This window comes from Stegodyphus dumicola, chromosome 5, assembly GCF_044657685.1.
Source record: "Stegodyphus dumicola isolate Sdum_Otavi_A_Nest chromosome 5, ASM4465768v1".
In the NCBI taxonomy this organism is placed as follows: domain Eukaryota; kingdom Metazoa; phylum Arthropoda; class Arachnida; order Araneae; family Eresidae; genus Stegodyphus; species Stegodyphus dumicola.
The window spans coordinates 212,124,906-212,149,912 of NC_140772.1; the positions used below are offsets into that span (position 1 = coordinate 212,124,906).

The 25,007-nt window shown below is 33.5% G+C and overlaps 1 long non-coding RNA gene across 3 annotated transcripts in view; it reads right to left on the minus strand.

Moving 5' to 3' along the window:
* Window positions 1-5,650: 5,650 nt before the first annotated feature.
* Window positions 5,651-25,007, minus strand: part of LOC146997409 (uncharacterized) — a 149,837-nt gene continuing 130,480 nt past the window's right edge. For 2 of the 3 annotated variants that reach the window (XR_015041412.1, XR_015041411.1), the window contains 3 exons: window positions 12,914-12,998; window positions 8,666-8,693; window positions 5,651-7,290 (listed from right to left, as the gene is read on the minus strand). This is a non-coding gene — a long non-coding RNA (uncharacterized LOC146997409). Of the gene's footprint in view, window positions 7,291-8,665; window positions 8,694-12,913; window positions 12,999-21,269; window positions 21,457-25,007 lie in introns of those variants that run through there. The other variant, XR_015041410.1, reaches the window with a different exon arrangement.

The following is a 25,007-nucleotide window of genomic DNA, read 5'->3' on the forward strand; positions in this document are numbered from 1 at the left end:
AAACGAAATTTTAGGAAATGTAGTAAATAACTACTATTATGAACAAAATCACAGGTGAAGTGGAAAGCTTAAAGCAAACAGTGAAACTGAAACAGCTTAAAATGATAACAAAATTTGGAATAAGTGTATTTAACATAGACAAGATTTCTGCTTTTAAAAGAGTATGATGCAGCATAAAAGATAGTATTACGTTTAAAAACCTAGTAAACGAGATGGCTTCACGAGAGTTTCAGTGGTTTTTCCCATGGGAGAGGAGAACACGAGCGAGGTTTCTTCGAAAAATTGTTCTAAGAATACATTTTTCTCTTAGGCAAACAACCTTCCTTTATTTTGCATAAATCAATTAATTATTTTAACCAAGAAAGAACCTCAACTGTGCATAACTAATTAAACTTAATATGTAAATGTAATTTCCATAAATCTATTATATCACTGTAACAGAATGTTTCAAATACTATTAAGAAAAATTCATTAAATTAAAGAAAATTGTGCATATTATGTTTTCGGTTCTTATCCAAATATATGCTAACAATGCAGAAACACATTCTACAATTGATAACTTATAAAATTAAAAGGAAATAGAGAATCCGTAGAGAATTCCCTAGGTTAAATCGAAATGATCCTTGCAATTTTTTCTCTTAATATTAAGGGAAATGATAACTATAATTTCGGTATGATTTAAAAATATCGTTATCATATTAATCCCTTGATATTAAGAGGAAAAGCGGCAGAGCGTCATAAGAAATATGCTGATAGTTCGAGTTACTGACGATCAGTGCCTGTAAAAAGATATTAATTGTATACTGAATTCGTACGAAAATTTAAAATGAATTAATAGCACTGGTATAGCATATTTAACACAGTAAAATCTATAAAGAAAATTCCTCTCGACAGATAATTTGAAAAATATGATTAAAGATAAAACTTACTTAGTTTTTCAAACTTTGTTTAACTGAAAATTATAGAATGATTTTATTTGCCAGACTTTCATTACTAACTAAGCGACTAACAAAATCAGATTTAATTAACGATGACTTAAATCCTCATTTTCAACAACCAACAGCTCTTCTGCCTTGAATGACTTTATGCCATGGTTTTTCTAAAATCCACATTTTTCAAAATTGCGCCGTTAATGATTTCGTATTCACTCTCCATCATTCAAAAGGGTTTACATTCTTATCTCATATACGTGCGTATTCATGTTTCTTTCCTATTGTTTCCTAATAACATGGAGATATATGAAAGTTGCAGCATATTAACTGCTATTAAAGCAGTCTTCTCGCCCGCACTAATTTGCCTCAAGTTCAGTTTTTGTTTTGTTTTTTATCTCAAAGTCTCCTTTTTCTTTTCCCAATAAATATATATAATATTAATAATCAATTTTATCAGACGTAAAAATGAAATCGTTCCAACAGTCTTAATTTCTTCTTACGTTCAACTTTTAATTAATGCCAAATTTTGCAACGTTTGTTTATTAATTTTTGCATTTCACAGGCGATGATTAGGTATAATCAGTACATCGTATTTTGACAGATGTACTAAAAAATCAGAACATTTCACAATAAATCACTTTCGGCGATACGTTTACCAACTATATGAAACATACATCTACTTTATGATTATATATATAAGATAGACAATTTCTATACGTACGAAATATTTTATCTGATAAAAACACCTAAAAGGCAACCCAATAGATGTCCCATATTTCAAATGAAGTGATGAATAGGATTCTGCAAATTTCCGCTTTTCTCTTTTCTGATGATTTACAGCAAATGTCTCTAAAGAGTTTATGAATTACACAGATATTGCTAGAGATCATTATAAACAAAACTTCGAATTTCATATTGCGATTGAAAAATGCTCTTATTGATAAGCACAATATTTCATTTAAATTTCTGCAGTTACGTGAGTAGCTTGTAATTTTTAGCCAAAAGGGGAGTTAGCCCAGAAGGGCTATTGGTCTCAAAACGGAATTTTGTGTTGAATCACTAAACGTGTTGTGTCACTTTTCAAATTGTTGTCAAATTATCGCCCTGTATTATAGTTAAAAAAATTAACACTTCGCAGCAAAATATCATGGTTACCATTACTAGCCCAAAGGGCGTTAGCCCAGAAGGATTATTAATTTCGATTTGGCATTTTGCGTTGAAAACTTTAAATGTCGTTCACTTTTCAAATTGTTGCCACGAAATATTATCGCCCTGTATTATATTTAAAATAATTCAATAATGAATCTGCATGAATGTATGTATGTTTCTTGCACTGTGAAAAACAACGGTACCTAGAGCCATCAAATTTTGAATAACGTAGTCTTTCAGCCTGAATTTGGAATATGAAATATGTTTTATATTCTATTTCATATTTCGTAAAACTTTAATGAGTTTTTCATTAACAAACTCAACAATGTCAAAGCGAGCAAGGGCAACACTGTACGGAAAAAGTTATCTCCAGCGTGAGAGGCTGTCTATCGGAAAGATGCACTGTTTTTAAATATGTTTAGCCAAAAGGGACATTAGCCCAAATGCTCTCGAATCGTGTATGCGTGTCTAAATGAAAGAAAACACTTCTCTGGGCGAAATATAAAATATGAAATCTTTCAGATTTTTTTTTAATATTTTGTTACTTATCTTTTTATTTATTTATTTATTTATTTGTGGTAACTTTATCGTAACTGAGATTGACATTAGAACACAATATTAACGTCGGAGTGCTTGATGTCGGCATTGAATTGAGTTCAGTTATTTTATATTTCTTTCCTCTATATTTTGTGTGTTTCCTCAGATTGTGTTTTTCCTCAGATTTTTCTTTTAATAATTCTAGGTGACTTTTAAACTAATGAAAATACAGGCAAAATATTTATCGCATATCTTTATTTCGCAGAAATGTCATGCTAATTTCACCTAAAATATCCGCTAGTTATCTTCCGGCAAAGTTATGAAAGCTATGTTTGCTATATATCAGACGTAAAAATAATTTTATATGAACCTTGAATATATTTAATTCCTTGTACGAAGTAAAGGAAGTAAAAATATTTCATGTTTCTGCAGAATAATAGAAATCCATGTTTCTGCAGAATAAAAGAAAAATGACAGAATGAAGGACTTTTTTCCCAAATCGATTGTAAAATCGATTCAAAGTGTATTCAAAAGGGAGTTTTCCCCGTAAGTGCGCTTGTATGAGTCCTATGTATCTTGCATAAATCAAAAATGATTATGTGTGGAACACTGAAACTTTATACATGGGACTGCTATAACATCTTGTTGTGCACCTCCCGTTTTTATTGCAATTAGCAAAGCAAAATGTATGAGTGTATACTGTATATATGTACACAGCCTTACCCGGTTTAAGTCCTTAACAGGCTTTTATTTTCGCAATCGTTGTTCGTTATCGTATACAATTACAGAAGTATTTTAAATGATGAAAATTTTCATATTTCGGCAGTGACAAATGTTTTAAGAAATTTAATTTTCTACAAATAACAAAATTTAACTTCTAACGTTGTCTCCCGGTTATTACAGTTATGTTTAGGAAAGTTTTGTACTTGTTATAAAAAATAAAATCAGAAGTTAGACTCACGTACTATAAAAATTGATTCACATATTTAATTTCAATATTTTCAATTTTTGATGTCTTTTTCAACTTGCTTTGAGACATTAGTTAATTGAATTAGAATAATTAGAGGAAATAAGTTTAAATGAAATGCAGCAAAAAATATGTATAATTTAATAGGCCGTACAAGGAAGTCATGTGGTGTCCACACCAGATTTGTTTTATGTTTGCAACGTATTGAATTAAATTATTTTTATTCCTATCTATCTATCTATATATATATTTTAAAAACGGGAATGCTTCATTTGCCCGAATTATATCACCCAAAGCAATTAAAAATGTTTAAAAGTTTCGAATTGAATTTGATTTAGAAATAATTGAGTTTTAAAATGAGTTTTATTGTCCTTTTCCACAGAAAATGAATCTTCAATTAAAAAAACCATGCGGCTTCTAAGTGCAAAGCTCTAAACTCGTATGTAATTTTAAGATTTATCATTTTAAAGTGGCAGCTCATAGTTACCTTACATCACTAAAAATACTAAAATGAATTGATAAGCTTAGAAATTGTAGAAGCTATAAATTATTTGAAAATTTTGAAATCTTTCAGGAACTACAAATAAAATCACAAAATAAATGTTAGATGACAAGACAAATAGTACAGGAAAAGGTATAGTTAAATGCACTATATGGAAACTTCTAAGATTACATTATAAGCATTACTGCAATTTCTATATTGTAGGTTATGTGAAAAATGTATTATTTTCCTCTTAACAATCATATAAATTTTCGAATTGAATTGAAGTATATTTTCTTGCATTTGGTTTCCGGTAATTTCAAACCAACTGAAATTACCTTAAATGAATTAAATATTTTTAAGTATACTGTAACTAGAACAAAAAGTAAAATAGGTTCTGTACATATAAAAATCGGATGTGGACATTACATGATTTCCTTCTACGGTCTGCTAAATTATACACTGCATTTCATTTAAACTTATTTACTGGAATTCCATTAGAGATATATTTCTCATTCAATTAATTCAGTTCCCACTTTGCGGTAAGGCAAAAATACGTTAAAACTCGACACATCTTTATTAAAATATAAAATACAGAAAAACATAAAATAGCAAAATATAAAATACAATTCGAATTAGAGTTTCTACGCAAAAACAAGCAATTGGGCAGGAAACAAAAGGACAGACATTTGTTGCACAATATTGAAAGTTTACCTTTTGGTACCACTGCACAAGAAGATACTGAAGTTGGTGCACAAACTGAGTTCACTATTCTACTAAGAGTTTCAAATGTAACCATATAGCGGCCTCTTTAGACTACGTGACACTTAAACTTTTGAATTGTTGGTAATTCTACAACTATTCTATTCAGATTAACTAAACGCATTAAAACATTAAGAGGGACACAACAACATAATTCAATCACTTTTAAAGCAAAAACTGCACAATTTTTAACATTTAAGAATAGTAAAACTATGCTCACTTAGCCGCATAACAGAGTGCATATATATCCGTTTGGTGAGACCGATCCCAATCAAAAAGGGTGGTGCACAACTATATGTTATAGCAATCCCATGTACAAAATTTGAAATTTCTAAGGCTATTTATTCGCTTTCGGGTTATGGGACGTCACGAACAAACCTCTTCTGATTCCCTTATAAATCCACTTTGTTTTGGAAAAAAAAGAGTCCTTTATTCTGTCCGTCTGTACATAGTTTAAGCAAAAACGACGTTCAAATGGATTCGAGAGCGGTCAAAATGGATATTTTCTTTGAAATATGGTATCGAAATTTTCGCGATTACAAAACTTTCTTTACTTCGTGCAAGGAAGTAAAAAGCATCTTAAGTGGCATCGTATTATGAGAGGATATTTCAATTAATAAAAGCAGTTTGATTTAATTGTTTTTTCTTACAAATGTAAAATTACTTCTGAAGTACACCTGGCACCCTTAGTTTTCTAATTACATTGCTACCCATAACACCTGAAATCAAATTATAATGTTCTATACGACACTGCCAATAATCAATTTATTTAAAATTGTAAATGAAGCAGAGGAGTAGTAGTCAAATAATGCACACTTAAAATTGGAAATATATCAAAAATTTTTTTTATTTCAATATAAAGACCGAAGTATATCGACATAAAACACGGTAATATTTTTTTAAGTATTTTATTTTCGGAAAATTTGGGTTTAGTGCATTTGCACACGCTACATCTGCACACAAACTGAAAGCAGAGACACTTGCGCATAAGAAGCATTCACTGCTAGATGTGTAATAGTGGTTTGCATAGTTTAGTGACTGTTCTGTACGAAACTACATCTTCTTGAGTATCTTTCAATAACTCGGAACAGAAACTTGGGTTATTAATTTGATTTATAAAATTTTTATTTCCTGGTTGCACAAGTATAGAGTTTAACAAAATGTTTGTATTATGTATGTGTTAACTTCTAAAAATTGATAGAGACTTTAAGGAGACAGGTACCTTTAAAATGTAAAAGTATCTTCAAAATAAAACATGATTTAAAGACCATAATCATTATAATTAAATGTGAAATTTTCTGTACGTATTTGATATCCTTGATAATTTTTATTATCAATTTTTTTCTTATTATTTTTTCTTATTATTTAATATTATTTTATATTATAAATATTTTAAATATTTAAGTAAAATACCTTATTAGTTATCCACAAATATTGTTATATGTACTTCGGGCAACACTGCATATCATAAAAACGCTTTATTCAAAATGGAAAAACCATGTACAATTCAAACAAATTATGTTAAAAACACTAGAGTCATATTTTTACTTTTCTCTTCTTTCTCTCTCTATTTTTTTGTTTTTGTTTTGATTTGTTTTCGTAGCTCCAAATTGATTGTATTCAACATAATTAAAGATAATTTCTAAAATTTATAGGAGAGGCATTGTAGTTGCTGATTTTAAACTCATTTAGAGCGTATACACTTATTGTTATTATTGGTCATTTTTAATTCTGAGAAATGATTTTTGAGAAATTATGAAAGGTAGCAAAAAATTATAGCTATAAGAAATCTTAACTTAAAGATGCAATTTACTTTCAAATCCTTTCCTTCATAAAGAAATATTAAAATATACTTATAAATCAAAGTACGTACAATCAAAGTACGTATATGTAATCAAGTACGTATAAATTTATATTTAAACAATATGGCATACATAGAGAGAGCGGCTATAGATTGCAATGGTTTGGTTTTAGATGTTTTAATGAGGGAGAAATCCATTTTACGTAAATGTTCTAAAACGAATTCGAGGGTAGCGGGAGAAATGAAAGAAAAAGGACATAATAATACACAAGAAAACTTCACAAAACAGCCATTAAGGAAAGAATGAAAACTGCCCACAAAGTATTTCAATAAATCAGAAGTCTAATTGATTGTTTTCGATGGGCTGCTGCCTTATGATTGCTTACACCCTGCTAGAAAATTTCATATTCCAGTAGGGGTTATATGCGCAAATTCCGCTTGTGCGGAACAGTCATGTGCGCAAGTGTGACATCACCTAAATTCTTTGTTTAAATTTCATGGACACCATCTCGGATATTCGTGACAGCAACGTTTTCCTCCTTATGTCCTTATGCCTTCTCGAGCGCAGCGGCAATTTTTTCCAAAATAATTGCAAAGACATTGACCTGTACAGCATTCTCGTTTATAGCAGCTTTCTCGTAAATTACCGCAAGGATAGATACTGAAAATAAACCAAAAGCATGTTAAGTACAAAAGAAAAATATAGTAAAAGTTATAAGGTGTATAAAGTTAGACAAAGGAGTAAAAGAATCAACAAAAAAAATCTAAAAGCTTTCAGATTTTATATTACTGCCAAAGGGGCGATTTTTTAACGTTTTCTGCGTTATCTTCATTTATTAAATACCACGTTCTTCGCACTTAAACTATAAAACACAATTCAACAGCAATATCGCAAAATAATTTAAAATTAGAATATCTTTAGAATTTTCGATACATAGTCTCGCACGCTGCAGATATTTTTTTTTCGTACAGTGTTGCCATTGCTCGCTTTGAAATAGTTGAATTTCTTAAACTCAGATATGCTTTACAAAATATGAAATAGACAAAGAAATTCCAGATTCCAAATTTGAGCTTTCAGATGCTCATATTCGGGTAGAGACTTACGTTATTTAAAATTGGATGGCTCTGGGTACTGTTGTTTTATCACGATGCGAGAAACATACATAAATTCATGCAGATTCTTCATTAATTAATTTCTTTAAATATAACACAGGACGATAAATTTTTGGTGGCAGCAATTTGAAAAGTGAAACGGACGTTTAAAATTTTTAAACCCAAAATGCCAAAAGGAAAATTAATAGGCCTTCTATGCTAACGCTCTTTGGGCTAATAATTTACAAATATTAACAATTTGAGAAATGCAGTTTTGTGTGACTTAGAATGTGGATTCCACAGCACGTGACTGTTCTTAAGTACTCTAACGTCCGTACGCATTTATTCTGTCATATCAGAGTGTAAAGAGTAACTATATTAACGTAAGTCCTTAAGCTTCATTAAATTAAGCCTGTTAGAAATCTAACATTAATATGCAAATATCTTTCATATATGAATAGTGGTTTTAAGATAATTGTGTACTTAATAATATATGCATAGCTTTATCCAGTTTAAAATATCTTTACTGAGTAGCCTATTATATAATTTTGCACACTCATAATAGTGGGAACTACTATAATTAAATATAAGCTCAATATACCAAAGTAAAGCTAAAATTTATATTTTGCACTTTACTATTTAAACAGATATTTCTTTGAAGTGATTTTAATAACTTCTAACACAAAGATGACAATATATTAATAAAGTTAGCTTATTTTTTCTACATATTTATCTGCAAACCCAGGAAGCAACTGTCACATAAACAAATGCCACTTCTTCTACTACTAAAAACTGTTTCGCAACGAATAGTTTAATGTCATTGTTGTATATTTCTAATATCGAACAATGATAAAATGTTTTCATTAAGAATACTCGAAACAGTGAAATAATTTTTTTTTTTTTTCAAATAACAAATACTTGATATAAATGAAAATTTTCTTTACCTTTTCTCTGGCTTCTTCGCCGACTCATCTAAAGCAAAAACATAAATGAATTGTATTAAATTTCAAAAATTTTATTAATGTAAAAATACTGAAAATATGAATTTGAATATTTATTATTTTTGAAGTAATCCGTAACTTGTATATATATATATATATATTATATGTACATATATAGTATTAATAATAGACAAAAAAGTAACTAATTTTGAAATAATAACACAAAGACATTAAAGAAATAATGTTTAAAACCAGTACAACCTTGAAATCTCTCAATAAAAATGTAAAATACCCATCATCCCCTTCTTTCTAAACGAGAAGAAATCCCGAAAACAAACGAAAAACATAAAACTGCATAAAAAAGAAAAAATGAAATGTAATCAAAATCCGATTCAACGTTATCAGGTGGAGGTAAATCAATTTAACTCCTCTTCTTAGGAAAACCACTCTGTTTCTGTTCTTCTAAAATTTTCTCATTAACCATTTTAAATTATTTTATTGTTATAGTTCATCCAAAAATTCTAAGTGTCTCCTCTATACAGCCGTTTTCTTTCATATGAAATAATAATACATAAATATACACACACACACACATATATATATATACATAATATGTGAGAAAAACTTCGCAAAAAGAAATCAAAAGGATAAAAAGGAACTTTATTGAAAAAGTAGCATGAAGCACAATGTGACAGACGGCCGAAACATCCATGTGACCAGTGTCCAGAAAGAAACATCCAGCCTTTAGTAGGGAATATGATCTTCGCTGACTGCTGTCAAAGTTTCGCATCGTTTGCTCGATATATATGAGGTTGTCAGTGAGGTGTTGAGGCATTGCAGCCAATTTCTCTTGTAGCGCCAATCGCAGCTCCGGAATCCTTACTGGTGATATGTTACGTGCTGCACGCATCTCCTTGGAAACTTCCAAACATACTCGATGGGATTTAGATCCGGAAATCTTGCCAGCCAGCCCATGCATTCAATACCCTCATTCTCCAACAGCAACTGTGAGATGAAGTGGAGCATTTATGTCCATGAAGAGGAACTGAGGACCATAGCACTTCTGAAAACACACAAAGCAAAGGAGAACCTTATTGCAATAGCAGTCTCTGATGATTGAACCCACTTGGAAGATGTGAAGATCGGTACAGCTAAAAAGTATGATGCTTCTCCAAACAAGCACTCCGCGACCTCCAAACAGGCTCCTTTTGATCAATCACATAGTGTTTGGTAAGAGTTTTAACGGCAAGAGTTTCAACAATGATATTGGAGGAGATTTGGATGTTCCCGCTCTGTCCAGATGTGTATGCATCTATAATCGCTACTCAAACTAAATCTGCTCTCATCCGTAATGAGTACTCTATTCCATTGATTACCCATCCAATTCTGGTGCTTTCTGTACCACAGAAACCGGCTTCTTCGCTGAGCAGCCGATAACGGAATACACTGTACAAGTCATCATACAAAACGACCACCTTTGTGCAGCCTCCTAGCCTTGGTTAAATATGATATCGGTTGTCCAATGATCTGTTCCATGTGTCTTGAGATTTCTCCGTCTGTAATCCACCTGTTCCTTCTTGCTTGTAGGGCAATATACCGATCGTTCACTGCCGTGGTTGCTCGTGGACGACCCCTGCTGTACCTTCCGAAAGCTGATCCTGTGGTTTTAAATGCACTCCAAAGTCGTGAAACAATGCTGTATGCAATCCCGAACTCCGCAGCCACACTTGTCAACTTTCGACCTCGGGTAAAATGTTCCGGATGTCATGTAATAGACTGATTGTTCAAGATTTCATACCGAGGTTGCAACTTCCCATCGTTGAAACTTCTATACAACACAGAATAGATTCCCAGAAATACAGAGCTCACAGCGCCAGAGAAATTTATTCCTCTCCGACACTTCCCCCATTAAGTCTAGTTGCATATATGAGCATGTGCTACCGTAGCTGAACATAGTCGATCTCCTTAACTGGCCTTTCAGTCTGTTCTGCCTCTTGTTCCTCTAATAAGCTAATTTTAGAAATCCGTGCTTAATTTTTGCACACCAGAGTATATACATAAATATGTATGTATATATATATATATATGTGTGTGTATACTTATATATATATATATATATTATATATAAACAAAACTATATATTTATGTATTAAAAACAGATTTTACTCGCTAGCAAATTGTTATTTTTCACTTTCTAAAAACGTGTCTTACAGACTGAAAAATTTTTTATCACAGACTAGCTAGACTGACTAACAATAAGTATTTGGACACCTATGCAAATGTCGATATCTGCGGTCCTAAGGTACGTCACGGACTCCGCCGGTATATATCGTGTAGGAAACAGCATCGGCTTTAGTCGCATGCAAGATGCCTCACAGTTCGGAGCTCTCTGATTTCGAGAAAGGTATAATTATCGGGTATCACAAATGTGGCCGATCCTTAAGAGACATATCTAGCGATCTGAAGTACGCAAAATCGATAGTGGCCTATGTGATTATGAAGTGGAAGGTGAGCGGTGATTGTCGGAATGTGCTCCGAGTCGGCAGACCAACGAAACTGCGAGATAGAGACCGACGAGTGCTGTCCAGAGAAATTCGGAAGAACCACACCCAACCGATGGCCCTCACCCGCGAGGAGTTTCAACAAGGATCCGGGAGTATTGTTTCAATGAATACCATCCGTAAGGAAGCACATCTGTTTGTTTTCCATGGTCGTGCTGCTGCCTATAAGCCTTTGATCACAAAATCCAACCGCGCTGCTCGGTTAATGTGGTGCAAAGCACATCGAAATTGGACCGTAGATCAGTGGAAACGGGTTCTTTGGAGTGACGAATCAAGGTTCACCCTTTACCGTTCGGATGCCAGGGTCTGGGTCTGGCGTCTACCTGGAGAACGTCTCCTGACAGAATGCATTGTGCCAACAGTCAAGTTCGGCGGAATTGGAATTATGGTCTGGGGGTGTTTCTCATGGTATGGGCTGGGGCCCTTGGTCCCCATTCATGGTAAGCTCAACTCCGATGCCTACTGCACTATTTTGGATGACAATGTGCTTCCTACGTTGTGGCAGTTTTACGGGTTGGACCCCTGTTACTTTCAGGACGACAATGCCAGTTGTCATGTTTCGACGTTAACCAAGGCGCTTGGTATGGTGCCAATGCAGTTCATCGAATGGACTGGCCTGCCCAGAGTCCAGACCTGAACCCTATCGAGAACCTCTGGGACGAGTTGCATCGCCGAATTCAGGAGTGCACTACCCGTGCAAAATCGGTGAATCAACTTCTATGTCTTCTTCAAGCGGAGTGGAAGAAAATACCACTAGCTGTCATACAAAAACTTGTGGAAAGTATGACCCGGAGGGTCCACGCTGTAATTACCTCTCGTGGAGGCTATACCAACTATTGATTTTGAATAAACTTAGTTTTTCTTTTCTATCACAGGTGTCCAAATACTTATTGATATTCAGTGTACAGGCGTCACCATAGTATATCAAAATTATTGTCAATTACATGCTGCAAACATTATGGATGGACAACGACTAGAAAATATGCGGACGAACCAAACCGTTTATGAAGTTTGAAATTGTGCTGCACAGAAGAAATTCATAATCGTGGATAAATTCTCAGAGGTAGAAATCACGAAGATTCAAAGTTCTGGGAGCAGAACACAATACAGAGTTTCGTTCCGTTTAATTGATCAAGCCTTTTGGTGCAGTTACATTCAAATACCCTGCAGAATTCAAAACTAAAAAGGGTAAATATAAGTAAGTACAGTAATGAACAGATCAGCTTGATCATAAGACATCATTATTATACAACACTTTTTGGAATAGTAGAGAGAAATGTATTTATCTAACTAACTCCTTCTAAGATCATTGCGCTGCAACATCGACTGAGACTTAATTTTTGCTTTCTGCACCTGCAGTGCCTGACAGTCTCACGAGAGTTGTACAAAGCTATGGGAATCGTAATAGGCTTAACTGTTACTTCATGAAAATATATTTCTGTTCTTTTAGAGATAGTGCTGGCCTTTATTTTCATCTGTCACTTTATTTTCAATGGTGAAAGACTGATTGTACGAGTATGGAAGATTTTCAGAAGTATAAAACTGTATTAAGTAGAACATAGGAGGTCCTTTTGTAATCTGCACACAATTTTCAAAACTGTTATCTTTATTGTCCTCGAGTTTCTAAAAACTGAGTGTTATATACTTTTTGGTAGAGAGTAGATATTATAAATATTTTTCATAGTCTTACCTTCAGCAGGATAAGCGATAGAAGTTCCAATAACGAAAAGGATAACAGCAAAAATCAGCAGCTTCATATTTAGATCTTACGAAGTCTGAAATGAACAATGATTTAACAGAAAGTTAAGCTAAAAAATACTTCTACAATCTTTGAAATTACAAGCGAGAAAACAACTTCAGAATATTTAAGTTATACAGAAAAGCCAAAGATCATTAAATGCATGTGTGATGTATGGGTGACGCCAACCAACGAGATGTATAGAGGGCGCTAACTCTCAGTCTGGAGAGGCGCCAAAAGTTTAGTTTCCAAGAGGGAGACCGACAAAGAGGTCATCCGGAAGGCTCGTGGGAGCCATTATTGAAACCGAAATTCACTTTTATTACTTTATATATTTCAGTTATTAGTATTGTAGTTTAGTATTAGTTTTGTGTTTGTAAAATAAATGTTTAAAAAATACAAGAAGGTGGAGTTATTTCTCTATGAGGCGGTGGATGAAGAACGGGATGATATCACACGCTCTCTTTCGAGAACCAGAGCTTTAGATGACGGTAGATAAACTTCAAGAGAAGCAGGTAGGAAGCTTTTGATCTTATTTACTCAAAGTATAGATGTATTGAAGATATATATATATGTGTGTAAGATATATATAAATTAAAATGTATAAGAATACTAAGAAAGAAGACTTAGTAAACCTTCTTGGTGATATTGAAGATACACAAACTGTTGGTTTAACAGTGGTTCAACTAAAAGGTAAAATTGAGGACAGTAAAATATTTAAAGATGATCCAGAATTTGTAATTGGATTATTAAACTCAATAGTTGAGGAAAGAAAAATAGTTGAGGAAAGAAAAATTAGAGAAGAAAATGAAATAAAAGCTGCTAGGGATACACAGTTAGCCTTAGAAGCTCAAAAGGTTGAACTTGAAAAATTAAAATTAGCGCAGCTAGAGAAAGAATTAGAATTAGAAAAAGTTAGAAGTCAGAATACAGTTAAAGATGGATCTCGCGTAGATAAAGACATGATTACAGGTTCGGGAAATTATTTAGAAAATTTGATAAAGAGTGTTAAAACGTTAACTATTCCTGTTCCGGGAAGATCGGAAAATTTCAATTTGTTTTTTCAAACATTAGAGAGAGCATTCACAACTAAAAATGTACCACAGGAGCTCAAATCCGAAATTTTGATTAACATTTTAGGGGATAAGGCAACTAATATATTATTTTACACTAATGATGAAGAACTAAAATCTTATGAAACCATTAAAAAACTAGTATTAAACGAATATCAGCCAACTGCTTATGAATGTTTAATGAATTTCCGAAGAGCACGACGCGATCCTAAAGAGTCACATGTTCAGTTCGCTTCTAGACTGTCTGCAAATTTCCAGTATTACTGTCAGTTACGTGAAGTTAATGACTTTGATGCACTTTGTCAACTAATGATTTCCGACAAACTTTTCCAAACGTTAGACAAAGAAACGGCAACTTACATTAATATTAAAACAGGAGAAAATTGGTTAAAACCTAAGGATTTAGCTAAAGAAGTTGACTTGTATTTTGTAAACAAAGGCAAATCGTTAAACGAAACCACTTTTAACACTAATGAAAACATAGCTAAATCGTCCCACTCTTCAAGAGAATCGAAATATATTCCTCCTCATATGAGAAGCAACACAAATAAAAATAAATATCCACCTAAAGACTGTTACATATGTGGAAAATTAACGCATCTCGCTAAATCTTGTCCACAAAGAAACAAATCGGTAACACAAAACCCTCCTCTAAAAAAAGAAACACCAGAGAAAAATACTAATGATAAAGTAATAGCAAAAATCGGATCTTCATGCTTGTCAAATGAAAGTTTTACGCAACCATTGCAAAAAGTAAATATTTGCGTTGCAGGTAACGAAATCCAAGCCATAATTGATTCAGGTGCTGAAATTCCTGTTATAAATCCGAAACACATATCAAATTTCTCTAATGAGAACAAACAACTGTAATAGTGACTTAATTTCTGCATTCGGAGAAACCATATCAGCTAAAGTGGCTAGAATTCCTCTATCCATCAAAAATACTGATAATCCTAATTTATTGAAACCTGTCGAAATATTAGTAGCTTTAACAGAAAAACTTCATATTCCCTGCGTGATTACTCCAAATGTTTATGATTTATTGACCTCTGAATCTCATCTGCTTAGCGCGAATCGTGATTGCGACACAGTGTCTCCATCGCAGATACCGGAAACGAGGAGTCATCAGTCAAAACAATTCGAAGTCGAAAGCCGCGCTGATTTATTTATGACAGGAGGAGAGCAAGATTTAGTCATAAGTTGCATTCAGGGCGAAAACGAAAGTGGGGTGGGTCAACATTCAGATGCCAGTATTTTTAAACAACAGCAAAGGGAATGTGAGACATTACGCAGTATCTATAAAAACGCGCAAAGAAATAAAAATAAATATTTTTTAATGGATGACTTGATTTATCATACTGAAAGAATTTCCGGAGAACAAGTTAGTCATATTACCTAAAGTTAGAAGGGAACAAATTTTAAAATTGGCTCACGAATCTATTTTTGCAAATCATTTAGGGATGAGAAAAACAAAAGAAAGGATTCGTTATTCATTTTATTGGCCAAACATGTCACGAGATATTGAAGAATATTGTAAAACTTGTAAGGAATGTCAATTACAAAGTAGAGAAAGAACTAACGATCGTATACCCATAGTTCCAGTTCAGAGGCCTGAATTTCCATTTGACACTGTGAATGTAGATATAATCGGTCCAATTGAAACTCCATCAGCACGTAAACACAAATATGTACTATGTTTAGTCGACCAACATTCTAGGTGGCCAGAAGCTGTCCCTTTGAGAACTATTACAGCAAAATCAACATGCGACGCATTATTAGAAATCTTTATGAGAACGGGCATACCTCGGGTAATAGCTAGCGATCAAGGTACCAATTTTGTTGCAGAATTAACACAAGAATTCCATGCTAGATTAGGAGCAAGTCCTAGATTTGCAACACCAGGACATCCACAAAGTTCGGGATTAGTTGAACGGTATAACCAAGTTCTAAAACGTATGCTTCATCATATCATTAGAAACGACTCTAAAAATTGGGACAAACATATACCATACCTGTTATTCGCTTACCGCGAAATTCCAAATTGTACTACGGGAGTATCCCCATTTAAATTAATGTATGGAAGAGAGGCCAGAGGTCCGTTGTCAGTATTAAAATCGTCATGGTCAGGAGAAATTCCATTACCAATAAAATTGGGTAAAAGTGCTGTTGATTATCTACAGGAGCTAAAGATGAATTTAGAAATAGCAGCAGAGCAAGCATCTATAACTGCAGAATTGAAACAAGGTGCATATGCAAGATATGCTAATCGAAGGGCTATATATAAAGAATTCAACCCTGGAGATCAAGTGTACCTGCTGATTCCAGATTCCAGTAATAAATTATATGCCAGATGGATAGGACCTGCAGAAATAGTATCTCGTTGTAATCCAGATTCTTACAGAGTCAGACTGACAGATGGTACAATAAGAAGAGTACATGTAAATAAAATTCGAAAATTTAATGCAAAAGTACAGGCAGTAGGTGTAATATTTGAGAACGAAGAAGAACTAGGAGAAGTCCATCCCACACCCAGTGTGAGTGACAAGTCCGATCATTTTCATCTTAGCGAAGTAAATTTAAGCCATTTAGATGATGATAAAAGGAATGAAATGATGAACTTGTTAAGAAAATATGAAAACTTATTTATAAATAAGATACAAATTGCAAGAGTAGGAGAACATAAAATAAGATTAAGTGACAATGAAAGGAAGAAGCCATATGTTTATCGAATTCCAGAAGCATTCAAGCCTCAAGTAGATAAACAAATCGAAGAAATGTTATCAATGGGATTGATTGAAGAAACCAACGCTGAAATTTCGTACCCTATTGTATGCGTTATGAAGAAAGACGGTAATATTCGCCTTTGCATTGATTTTTAGATCCCTTAATGCAGTAACGAAACCAGATGACTTCCCTATGGAAAATCCTAAAGAGCTCTTATTCTACATTGGAAAAGCCAAAGTGATATCCAGCATTGATTTATTCAAAGGCTATTGGGCCATACCATTAGAAAGAGAGAGTCAAGAATTAGCATGTTTCAAGACACATCGAGCTCAGTATCAATTTAAAGTCATGCCTTTCGGGCTACGCAACGCCGCTGCAACATTTCAGAGAGTCATGAATCAGGCCCTTGCTAAATACAAAGATTTTTGCTCGAGCCTACGTCGATGACATAGCTGTTTATTCAAATAATTGGAATGAACATTTAGTACATCTTGACACCATTTTTTCAAAACTGTTAGAACTACAGTTTTCCGTAAATCTCAAGAAATGTTCCTTCGCTAAAACTCATATTAAGTATCTAGGACATATCATCGGTTCCGGTAGTCATCATACAGATCCAGAGAAAGTGGAGGCTATCCAGAAATTAGCTAGACCTCAAACAAAAAAAACAATTGAAAAGCATTCTAGGCCTATGTAATTATTACAGAGACTACATTCCACATTATGCCAAAACAGCTTATCCATTAACCGAGCTCACCAAAAGAAGAAGTCCTGAAGAGCTGTACTGGACAGAAAAACACGACGAAGCATTCATTAAATTAAAGAAATGCCTAATGGAAGCACCTAGTCTTTATACCCCTGTTCCAGGGTTACCTTTTATAATTCAATGTGATGCATCTTCAACAGGTGTTGGAGCCTGCTTATCTCAAAGGAAAAACGGAAAGTTGTACCCGATTAGTTACGCCAGCCAGAAACTTACCAAAACACAACAAGCATGGCCAACTATCGAGAGAGAAGCTTATGCTGTTATTTGGAGCTTGAAAAAGTTTGAAACTTGGATTTTTGGATCACCTGTGGAACTGATAACTGATCACAATCCGTTAACTTTCATCACAAAGAACGCACCACAATCTTCTAAGTTACAGAGATGGGCTTTAGCATTACAAAAGTATGATACTACAATTTCACATTGCCCAGGTGTTAAGTTAAACAATGCTGATGCGTTGTCCAGACTAGAGACTATTGAGTGACTTGTGTGAAAGAAAGAACTTTTCATAGACATTTATGAACTCTTAATATTATTATTTTTTTATGTGTGTGTTTCTTTTTCAGCTACTCTCCTAGAGACTTTTAAGTATATCATAGACGCTATTCTATGCATTAGAATTATTTGAATACTAATTTTAATCATTTATATATTACAGTTTTAGAAGAAGTCTTGTAGTAGGTGTAGAACTAACCTGTATAAGTATTGTGTTACATATCTTTCAACTTCAGTATCGATTGATTTGTAGACTTTAGTAGGTAAGTAACTCTTTTGTTTGACGTCACCATAATTTGTCATATTTCAATAGGCTTTCACCCTATTTCAATCTTGGATGGGGGGTGTGATGTATGGGTGACGCCAACCAACGAGATGTATAGAGGGCGCTAACTCTCAGTCTGGAGAGGCGCCAAAAGTTTAGTTTCCAAGAGGGAGACCAACAAAGAGGTCATACGGAAGGCTCGTGGGAGCCATTAATGAAACCGAAATTCACTTTTATTACTTTATATATTTCAGTTATTAGTATTGTAATTTAGTATTAGTTTTGTGTTTGTAAAATAAATGTTTAAAAAATACAAGAAGGTGGAGTTATTTCTCTATGAGGCGGTGGATGAAGAACGGGATGATATCACAGCATGATTTAATGTTTGAATGATCTTCGTTCATGTGTTCCTTACATCATAAAAACTGCGAAAGATTAATAAAAATTGCTAATGTTAAAACCAAACTTTATAAGATTATATGATTTCCCTTATGCTTCTATGTGTGTTTAGGATACGTATACGTGCTGCTTACAATTGTTTATCAGTTCCAGAAACATGCACTTTTCAGTTTCTTTAAAGCTTTTAGTCTTAGTAAGAATAATTTCAGTTTGTTGATTAAAAATTTATTAACCCTTTCGCATCGAAGTCGCCCCAAACGCCCGAGCATTCAGACATCTGCTGGACGCCCGAAACGCCTGAATAATTTCCTACCCAGTGCTTTCTCCCATCACGTTACTGCATTACTCATTGCTTTCAGGTGTTGTTAAATCACATGTCAATCATTGTTTTGAAGCTACTAAAAGTAGTTATATTATTTTAATGGCACCTTCTCTTTCCTTTGTTTACTGTCAGTGTTTAGCTTTTGATGCCCGAAGTTGCAATCCCGTCCCAAGGGGGGAACTTCACACAGTGTCAAAGCGTTCAAGAAAGAAGTTCTCGCTTTACTTAAGTAAGGCTATTGTTAGCGCTGTAGTATTCAACTTGTCATGGGGGAAGGAAAAGCATTCCAGGAGAAATTCTTAGATACGGGCGTTTTCGATGTTTGGGGAATAGAGATTTTGCCCTCTCTCGATGCGAAAGAGTTAAAGTCTTACAGAATATTAAAAAAAAATAATAATAAAACAAATTCAAAATTCGGGCTTCCAGTTGCCCATGTTACGGTGGAGGACTACGTTATACAAAATTTGATGGCTCTAAGTACCGTTTTTTTTTCATAATGCTAGAAATATACATACATGCAGATTCTTCATTATTTAATTTCTCAAAAAATAAAGCAGCACGATCAGAATCGGTGAAGAAAATATTTGGTGATGATCATACTTGGTGGTGAAAATTTTGAAAAGTGATAATGATGTTTATATTGAACTAAGGATGATTAAAGAGATGGAGTAAGCCTGGCGTCACAAAAATGAAGCCAAGGAAAAGTTAGCAACGTGAGGTCAAGACTTATCATGGCTGCCATAACGTGCAGGATAAGACTACAAAACGTATTGTTAAATAAAATTACACTCTCTTTGAGAGCAACTATCAAATACATGTTCAGGTTCAGCAAAATTTCAGTAAGCTTAATTTGTATAAAATACCATTGACACATCCACGGACCTTATAGGTGCTACCATGAATGCATGTTTTTTATACTTACCATTTATTCCTTTCCATGTGCTTAGATTTTATTAAATTTGAAACAGTTATTTGCAATCCTTATGATTTTCTATATACTAAGTAGAAAATCTCTAACCTTAAGTATGAAAACTGAATGCAATGTAAACAAAACCAACCAGAAGTTTGCTTATGGCAGCGGCCATTGATAAGTTGTTACATCACACTGTGACCTTTTCATGTCTTCATTTTCACTGCATAGGGCATACGAAGCAGGTTTACTCCATTTAATCTAATCTACTTACAGTGAACCAGCACAAAATCCCTTTTCCATACCATAATAGCCTCTTTTGTGGTATAACAACAGTTTCTTTAATTCCTTAAACGTCAACGTTAATGTATTTTTAAAATCCATAAGACTAGAATACATTTTATCCCAAACATTTAATAAGCTAAAATATTTCAATTTTAAAATTGAGTTCTAACAATGTATAATGCAAATTAAAATATTATTTAAAAACTAAATAATAATTAAGAATTTGTGTTTTTTTTAAACATATACTATTTAAAATCATTTCCTTTGCATCAACCGTAGCTAGACATCAGTTTTACATGTGAATACAAAAGAAACAGTTTTTATTACCCCCCTCCCCCCAAAAAAAAAAAAAAAAAAACTGCGGGTGAAAATAAGTATGATTTGTACAACATGAAGTTGGTATTTGTACAGTATGTTTGATTATTTCTACAGAACTAAACAAAGAACTGTGAAAGCATCTCATTTACTGATAATGGAAAGTAGTCTTATTTATTCAGTAACAAAATAGGAAAACATTAAAATAACAGCAAGGTGTAAAAAAAGATTAATTGATTACAATTAGTAGTACCTCTTCACAGAGGTACTGAATTGAACATTTTTATTAAATTTTGATTTTTCAAGAAATAAAATTTTGACGTGAAAATTTAAATCAATAAATCTGTACTTGTATGGCAATTCCAAGGAAAGCCAATGACGAAACCGAGAGGAAATTGCGCTTTAGTCGACCGAAAATTTTGAATATAATACCAAATATATTAAAATAATTCACAACAATCTTGATTAAAAGAAGATACCAGCTATAACCTTCAGGTAATTTAAATATTCTAAAAAGTGTAACTTTCTAAACCCAAAATATGATTTTTATTTTTATGTAAATCATAATCAATATTTTCTGAATATTTTCTCCAACATATTTTAATGCAAAACTATTAAATGATTACACTTTAAACATAATTTAATCGCTAGAATTATGTCAGAAGGGAATATTAATACATTTGCATAATAATCTCAAATAAAAGTAAATGAACGACAGAAAATTGGGGGGGGGGGTAAGAAGATTGCAAATTACCTTGTTATGTCACCGATATCTCCAACTCAAATGAAGCACGCAAACTGTTGCAATTTCCACTTAGAAAGAGTTCTTATTCCAGACAAGCTGTTATGTTGATCCTGTTATCCACGGTTTATAGAACAGGTTTGATCACTTTGTTTTAGGAGCCAGAGCTAGCAGACAGACAGTTTACGGTGGCTTTTTTAGACTAATTCGAATCAAGGACAATTTCTAATAACTACTAAAGCAAACCAGGTCAGAAAAATAAAAGTAAAAAATTGGTTGGATATTTTAATGTAGAGAATTTTTTTTAAATCTGCATGTATTAGGATAAAGGCAAGAAATATACATCTCTAGGTTACACTTTTCGTTGCTGTGGTGAAAACATGACTGGAACTTATGCTGATAATAAATTACCAAGAAGATAAAATTTCAAATTAATCTTCTTATTATTATCGACTGCTATCTTCTCTCTAAGTGTAATTCTTCTTATAAATTTGCAGAAAACATATCATACACAATGCATGTACGGCTTATATCAACTGATAATTGTTCATACCTTCGCAAATATAAATGTACACGCGTCACAAACTGTTATGTCGTGCATTTAACACAGTTCAGGTGTTTGAGTTTACTATCCTCTTTTTAACACAATTTTATTAAAGAATTGAGTTAAAAAAGAAGAATGAAATATTTATGTAACAAGTTAGAGAGTATTTTAACTTAAATAGAGCACAAATAGAATACATGTCAAAGTTAACAGTCTTTACAAACATTTAAATCGGAGTGTTGAAATAAAGAACATACAAGATACTCATTTATAAGTTTTAAATATCTTCAGGCTTGTCTATTAGGTAATATTATCAGAAGTACATTCCATTAAAGAATAAGAATTCATAAAGTTTTATGCTTCAGAAGGAAACATGCTGAAAAGCATGTTGCTTTCTGAAGCATAAATACAATGAATGCGCATAAATACAATGAATGCGCATAAATACAATGAATGCGCATAAATACAATGAATTGAATGAAGCATAAATACAACGTTAGCACAAAGCGTTTTAAGATTTCTTGTATCTGAAAAAACATAGGTAGAATCCTCTCTCGCAAATATATCGTTTGGCGCTTATTTGTTTTTGACATTGCCGAGTTTCATTATGCAAAGGTGACGCTAATTTATTCTAACAAAAAGGTATATAAATTAAATATTCATGATGCATATTAATTCTCTTATTTTTTATTGATTTTATTTAGCACTAAGTGCATTTCATCATTTGTCTAAAGCAGGGGTTCCCAACGGAGTCAGTATTTACCCTTCTAGTGTCTATAAAATTTTAAAGGATTCCAATGCTGATCAAGGAGTTGATCAAGCAGTCGATAATCGAACATGCTGCTGAAATTGATCGCGACAATTAAGATCTCATTGATCAAAATAATTATTTGTAAAACTGGCAACCTTATTATGAAACAGTTAATAAAATTTATATATATATATATTCTGCTTTGCTGATGTACATTCATTTTTCAAATCTAAACAAAATAGTAACTACAAGATACAGATATCTACCCCATGAAATCTTTGCTTTTCTTGCTAAAACCGATTTATTTATGTAAAGAATCAATCGAAAAGTTTTCCTTCGCTTTGAAAGCTTGGTGCGATTGCCCTTTATTGAAAAGAACAGAATTTTCTCAGAAGTTACATTCTTATATACAGTATTAATGTTCGGTTACAAGACACTAAAAGTTTGATAAGCTTTATTTTTATATGCTTAAGGCAAACTACCTGAGGGATAAAAGTTTGTTCTCCCTTTTCTTTAGCCTAATAACTTCCTGACAGAAGCGACATCTTTATGAAAACATTCTAGGGGAAACTATTTTTTATTCATGTTCTATATGAACCAAATCCACGAAAGAAAACAATCATGCATCCAGCTGTTTCGTCGGGTTTTTGGACTCGGGTTGTAGAAGCGATATTTAATGGTTTCTGAAATCGATGGGCCTTAATTATTCGGAGATTTCCGCTGTGAGATAAAAAAAAAAAAAAAAAAAGTTTATTTTAATTTAATTACTATATCCTCTAAGTAAGCGTGTCCTATAAATTTTATGAATGAAATTAAAATTTAAGACTAAAAGATTTTGGTTTCTAAAATACGTTCTTATTCTCAATACAAAGTTTGAAAAATTTATATACTTTTCCCAAATCGTTGCGTCGAAACACCTGTTTTTCGAGACGATTTCTGAAGGCAATGTGAGGTTGTATATTAATTTTTGTTGCTTATGGAATCCAAAAATGTCATTAATTCCACAGCAGGGAGCCTTAGAATCATTTACCTTAGAAAATTAGCAATAAAAAATGTGTTTCATGGTTACTAAATTATCACATTTAAAGGAAAGACTAAACTAGAAGAAATTTCACAATTAAATAAATAAAATTCTGAAATTTTTACAATGCCTAATCATCGATCATACCCACTTAGTTTTATCAAATACTTTTTTTTCGGGGGGGGGGAACAGAAATTTATATATATTGGATATTATAGCACCATACAATTTTAACGTCGAATATTGCTACAGCATATATTATCTTTAATACCATGCATTGCCTTTAACATATAAATACATTTATATTTAATATCTTGCCATTTTATGTTTTAATCAGTATAATAGTGAAAAAAGAAAATAATTTCATATAAATGAGATAAATAAATTATTAACTTGTAAAAAGCATAAATTCTCTGTCACCTACATTGTTCCTGCAAATTTCAAATATACACTGGTGTGCAAAAATTAAGGACGAAGTCGAAAAAGTAGCCTATCAGCTGAACAAAGAGGCAGAGCGGACAGAAAGACCAATCAGGAGATTAAGTAAGGTGATGTACGGTAGCACATGCGCAGATATGCAGGTAGACGTAATGGGGGAGTGTCTGAGTAGTATAAAGCATGTTGTCGGTGTAAGAACAGTATTTCTGGCAAAGAGATTGCACGCCGTATAGCAGTTCAAATCACACCGAGTTGCTGCCTCAGCGAGAAATGACGAATAATCAATCTGTTAGACGACATCTGGATGCTTTTACCCGAGGTCGAATCATTGGGAAGTTGGAGGAAGGCCGCAGTGTGACAAGAGTGGCTGCAGAGTTCGGAATTGCTCACAGCATCGTTTCACGACTTTAGAGACAACTTCAAACTACAGGAACAGCTATCCGGGGGTTTAGTAGTGGTCGTCCACGAGGAACCACACCCGCAGATGACCGGTATATTGCCTTACAGGCCAGACGAAACAGGCGGCAGACAGCGGGAGAAATCGCTAGACACACGACACAGGCGACTGGACGACCGATATCGCGTTTTACCGTGGCCAGAAGACTGCACGGTGGTGGACTTTTTGCACGACGCCCTGTACGGTGTGTACCTCTAACGCCTGCCCATCGGAGAAGGCGTTCTCTGTGGTGCCGGGAACACCGGAATTGTACAGGCAATGAATGGGGATGAGTACTCTTTACAGATGAGAGCAGATTCAGTCTGAGTACCGATTCTCATCGCATACTCATCTGGAGAGAGCGGGGAAGCCGCAATCATCCCTCGAACATCATTGAAAGGGACAGGTATGGAGGTGGCGGTGTTCTCGTTTGGGGAGGCATCATGCTTGGTAGTCGTACAGACCTTCACGTCTTCGACGCAGGTTCAGTCAACGGGACCCGTTATTGTAACGAGATTCTTCTTCCATATGTGCGTCTTTTTAGAGGCGCTATGAGTCCG